The following is a 5306-nucleotide window of genomic DNA, read 5'->3' as shown; positions in this document are numbered from 1 at the left end:
CAATTAATATAATTATTATCAATCAATTTTCAACTATTTCATTTTCAATTTGACCCTTGACCATTGTATGATTAAAAAGAGGGTTCTCAAGGAAGAGCATAATAATATTGAAACTTTAGATAAAAGAAACACAAAATTGAAAAGAATAAAAGAATTAAAATGAGAAAAAAAAAATGTTATAAAACTCAAAAAATAAAAATACTCTCAAATTTAACATAAAATAAGAAATTGGACATAAACCACAATGGCCAAACTTAAAAAGATGTAAGAACATTTAAGATTCAGCAGAATAAAAAGAAATAAAATAAAGCTTTTCAATTTAACTATGGTAAAGCAAGAAACTTGACAAAAGTCAGTCGTTAAACCATGGTTACAAAGCTTACACATCATGCAATATATAAGCATGCTTTTGTGACTTAGCTTTGTCAGACCTAAAGACATTTTTTTGAATGTATTGTTCTTTGTGACTCAGAACTTTTCTTGGTGATCAAGTCTTTGACTAATAAGCCTAATCTTTGCACATATAAATACATAGATTCCAAAAATTTGATGCGGAAATAAACTACATTTCTAAATTCTTGCAATTTGTTCACCTCAACTTATAAACCTGTGGAAACATCTTTGAGTTTGCTAGGTAAGAATAAATAGCGGAGTAAATTAATAGATGTTGATGTAAACCAAATATGATACAACATTGCTTGCAAGGCTGTTCCCTCTTTAACAAGCCCATGTTTGTATAAGGCTTGCAGATGTTGATGTAAACCAAATTAATAGTTATAGTAATTAATATATGAATCAGAAAGATTCAGAGAGGGCAACAGAATGCTCTGTTTACCTCTGTGAATTTCAAGATGGCGAAAAAAAAAGGCATTTGCCCAGCAGTAATCATAGTTTCCATGCAGCTTGTATTGATATGTGGTTTTATTCACCGGTCCACCTTTGAGCAGGGTCCGCTGTTCATATATTCTACATAATACACTGTATTTGTTAATCAAAAGAGAAGAAGTGGCAGCATGTTTAACTAAAAAGTTTCTTCCACCAAGATATATAACTGTATAGTATAAAACAAATGACATAGACCAGAAGCATATATAATCTGCCTATTCGCAAAAGTGGCAAAGCCATCAGAATTAAATTATATAGAAATATAACATTCTTGGTTCAAGCGAGCATACCGGCAGAAAAAAACCAAGAAGAAGAAAACCTCCGGTTGTAAGTTGAAAAGTTACAAAATATTCTTACAAAAACATCCCCAAAATGGACTCAAAACATAGATTTTACAATGTCTTAACCAAAAGAGACCCTTCCCAAAATTACAGCTACCCCAATCACATAATCGGAACCAGGCCCTCATGGCCATACTTCCAGCACATCTAAATTACAATGATAAAATCAAAAACTACCTAAACCTAAATGGAACTACTTTTACAATTCATGATCAAAGGGAATTCCACTAGATGGCAACCAAGTAGCCCCAGAAATGAAATTATCAACACTAAAAATATTGACCTCCTCTACTCTTTTAATGACCCTATAACCCCCCAATCCAACTCGCCCGTCCACCTTTGAGCCGGATCCGCTGTTCATATATTCTCCATAATATACTCTTTCCAGACCATAATCTTCTGACCACTCCAGCCAGCCAGCTGGGTGGATTACATCGCCTAAGAAGCTCTGAATGATGACTGTCCGCGAGAACAGTTTCCATGGCTTTCCAAGATAAGCAGATCTGACTGGAACACGATCTGTGGAGGCCACAATGCTGCAGTTTTGAATGGAAATGCCGGTGTTCTGGTTGGGGTCGTTTCTGCCCTGAGCAGTAATGGTGTTGGTCTGATTGGCCATTGGTGCTCTCACAATAATAGTGCAATTCTGAAAAATGGCAGCTGCATTGCCCAAGATGAAGTCTACAGTGCCGTAGATATTACACTCTCTGTAGAACTGGCGGAGGGAGTGAACATATAAGGTGTTCTGGAAGCCAATAAAGTTGCAGCGGTAAAAGGCAGACAGATCAGCTCCCACACGTAGAGCTACAGCTTGATTCTTGTGTGGTCCTGCAAAGTTGGCAAAGGTCATATCTCTGGCAATAAATCCTTTGCCGGATGCACCTGCATTTACGATCAGATTAAAACTTGTTAGTACCTATCAGTCTTAAAGCAAAAGCAGTCTTCAATTAACCAGAAGAAATTGACAAGTGTTTCCAGATTTCTAAAACCATGTATAAGAAGAAATTGACAGGGATTTCCAGATTTCTAAAACCCTGTATCGGAAACAATTGTGTGACTGTGAGATAGAGGAGTCAACAAATTTGACATAGATCGGTTTAAAATTTGAATAAGATCTGGCTAAAATTTTGACACACAAAATCAAATAAATAACAAGTTGGAGAGAACATATGCACATCTGAATTAGGAAAGAAGAGGAGAATCAAGTAGAAAGACAAAATTAAGAATCCCCACTATGTTATCTGATAAAATTTAATCTGGTTTGTGATCTTTTATTCTGTAGAAAATTAATCAAAAATTATCATGTAAAAACAAAGCTATTTGTTATCCATAATCTTGTATGCAGATGTAAGTATATGTGAAAGAAATGGCAAATTTGTTTTTCTTGCATTGCTCAGTGATAAGTTTAACCACTTTCAAGCCATAATAAAAAATAACTCTTAAATCAAGGATAAAGAATATTAATTCAAATTAAAAAAAAAATCTAAAATAATCTTTCAAACATGTACTGCATAATACTGGAGCTAATCAATCTGCTATTTCATTTTGTATGTGCATGCAATCATGGAGACGCTCCAGCAGACTCAGAATACAACAAAACATAATAAATTATTCCCTTCTTGCTAATCACAATCTCGAATGTCAATATACTGAAAACTCTGCGTACTTAAAAGGAAACTAGACTTATTGAAGAAATGACCCTAAAACTCTGTGTAATCAAGCATAATAAATACAATTTAGGGAGCCAAACTTATTAAAGAAATCATCACTCTAAACTTGGGGAAAATGTCGTAAACTGAAAACTATGCAATCAAACACAATGGATATAAAAGGAACTAAACTTGTTACAAAAATGACCAGAAAACTCTTTATAAAAAAACCATAATGGCAGGAATAATTTTATGATCTTTTCTTTAATGGAGTTACTTAATAATTCAGCAGACTTGCACAACAAAGATAAAGAAGGGAAATTAAAAGTGAAAGTGAAAAAGAAACCCACAATAAGAACAACACAAGAAATGATCCGAAATCTCTGAGTAATAGAGCACAATAAATACAAAACAGAACCAAACTTATTAAAGAAATGATCACTCTAAATTGAGGAAAAATATACCATGTAATCAAATACAATAGATACAAAATAGAACACAACTGAAGTTATCAAAAGAATGACCAGAAGGCTCTCAATTGGAGAAAATATTAATATACTATGTAATCAAATACAATAGATACAAAATAGAACACAACTGAAGTTATCAAAAAAATGACCAGAAGGCGCTCTCAATTGGGGAAAATATAATTTTATCATCTTTTCTTTTATGGAATAAGGGATTCATAATTGAGGAGACTTACACAACAAAGATAAAGAAGAGAGATTAAAAGTAAGATAAAAACCCACAATAATCTTTCCTACATCTAGATTAGAAAAGAGAGTTTAAAAAATACCAAAAGTTGCAGAGGCGAAGGTTGTGTAGCCATCCTTGACATTTTTGCTGGAAGCAACAATGGTCCGGTCGCGCCCATCACCAAGCAACATCACATTCGTCTTCTCCCTATAGACAAGCACATTTTCCTCATACACGCCAGCTTTGACATAGACAACATACCGCTCACTGCCATGAGACGGCACGTGCATGAGAGCCTCTCCAATGGTCTTGTACTGCCCACTGCCGTCCTGAGCCACAGTTGCATTCACATGCAACGCCAACGCAGGCACTTGTAACAGCCTCCGATCGGTCCGGGACATCCACGGAGGAAAAGAAAACCCAGACCCAGGGTGAGGGTTATAAACAGAGGACGCCCAGAAAACCCAGACACATTATCGTTATCAGGGAAGTAGAGCTGGAACACGTACAGAGCATTGCTGAGAGATCTTGTCAAAGACTGACAATGATCCTCCACCTTGGCCATCACTGTCCCGGTCGTCTCTCTGAAACCATCCAGGCATGTCTCCATATCCGTGAGAGCCGCGCTTATCCATGTCTTGGCATTTGCAATCTGAGCCTTGGAGGGATTCACATCCAGGCCGGGTACTTCTGCCATCGACCGGTTGACGTGATCCACAACATCTACGAACAGGCCAATGCAATCTTCAAAAGCCATGAGTTCTGGAAACTCGGAGGCTGCTTTCAAAGTCGAGCTGTATGCTTTCTGAGCTCGATTTAAGCTCGCCTTCACAGTGATATGAGCAAGATTCTTGGAATTCGCTCCTTCATATGATTGCAATGCTGAAACACAGACCTCAGGGTATGGTGTCTTCTTGCAGCTAGAGTCGATGAGCTTCCCTCCGCTGCTATTGTGGAAAATTGCAATGCCCATCCAGGCGGCCACACACATTGTTAGTATTGCTGCCGACAATACCCACACGACCTTTTCTGAATGGCTACCGAACCTCATTGTGAAACCAAATTGCTTTCGGCAATTGAGCAGAAATCAAATCAAATCGCTTGCAGTAACTATAATCGCTTAAAAATTGCTTTCTAATCGCTTTCAATAACTTTTAAAATGTCAAATAACATTGGCGGTTTGAACCCAGCGCGCAGGAGTCCTTATATAGGGAATTCTGCAGAGGTGAATCTGATTCAAGATTCAAGATCGGGAAAAAGGTAATTATTAACCGCCATTTCTAAAATGGACACGTGGACAGAGATTCAAGATCAAGAAAATTATCAACCGTGGATCATCTTTTACCTTAATATAATGGATAGATAAAACTTAACTGGGAACACTCAGTGCACAAAGACTAAAGAGTCTTGAAAGCACTTGAAAATTGATTCAATAAATTACTCACTAGATTTAACGTTGACTCTTCAAAATAAGTGTGTCAAATATTTTATCTCAATTGAGTATGATAATTTGAATTTAATTTAATTTATAATTAGTTTTTATATTTAGAATGATAAGCATTGTTTGATTTAATGATCTGGACATTTATGTAGAAATTGATCTTTTACTATTCTAAATGTTAATAAAAGAAGAAACAATTTGATTGGCATCTTATCTTCCTAAATTCAATATGATAGTGTAATTTAAAATCTCAATAGTTGACTAGAACAAGTTAAAACCCAGTCTACATTCAGA

The 5306-nt window shown here is 35.9% G+C and overlaps 1 pseudogene across 1 annotated transcript; it reads right to left on the bottom strand.

Moving 5' to 3' along the window:
- Positions 1-1271: 1271 nt before the first annotated feature.
- LOC131050507 (pectinesterase-like) lies at positions 1272-5042 on the bottom strand (annotated as a pseudogene). The gene is made up of 2 exons (XR_009372481.1): positions 3672-5042; positions 1272-2108 (listed from the first exon to the last, which is right to left on the bottom strand). The product of XR_009372481.1 is annotated as a pectinesterase-like (transcript).
- Positions 5043-5306: the final 264 nt, after the last annotated feature.

This window comes from Cryptomeria japonica, chromosome 1 (assembly GCF_030272615.1).
Source record: "Cryptomeria japonica chromosome 1, Sugi_1.0, whole genome shotgun sequence".
In the NCBI taxonomy this organism is placed as follows: domain Eukaryota; kingdom Viridiplantae; phylum Streptophyta; class Pinopsida; order Cupressales; family Cupressaceae; genus Cryptomeria; species Cryptomeria japonica.
The sequence above is the reverse complement of the archived record's forward strand: the minus strand, read 5'-3'. Positions and strand labels throughout refer to the sequence as shown.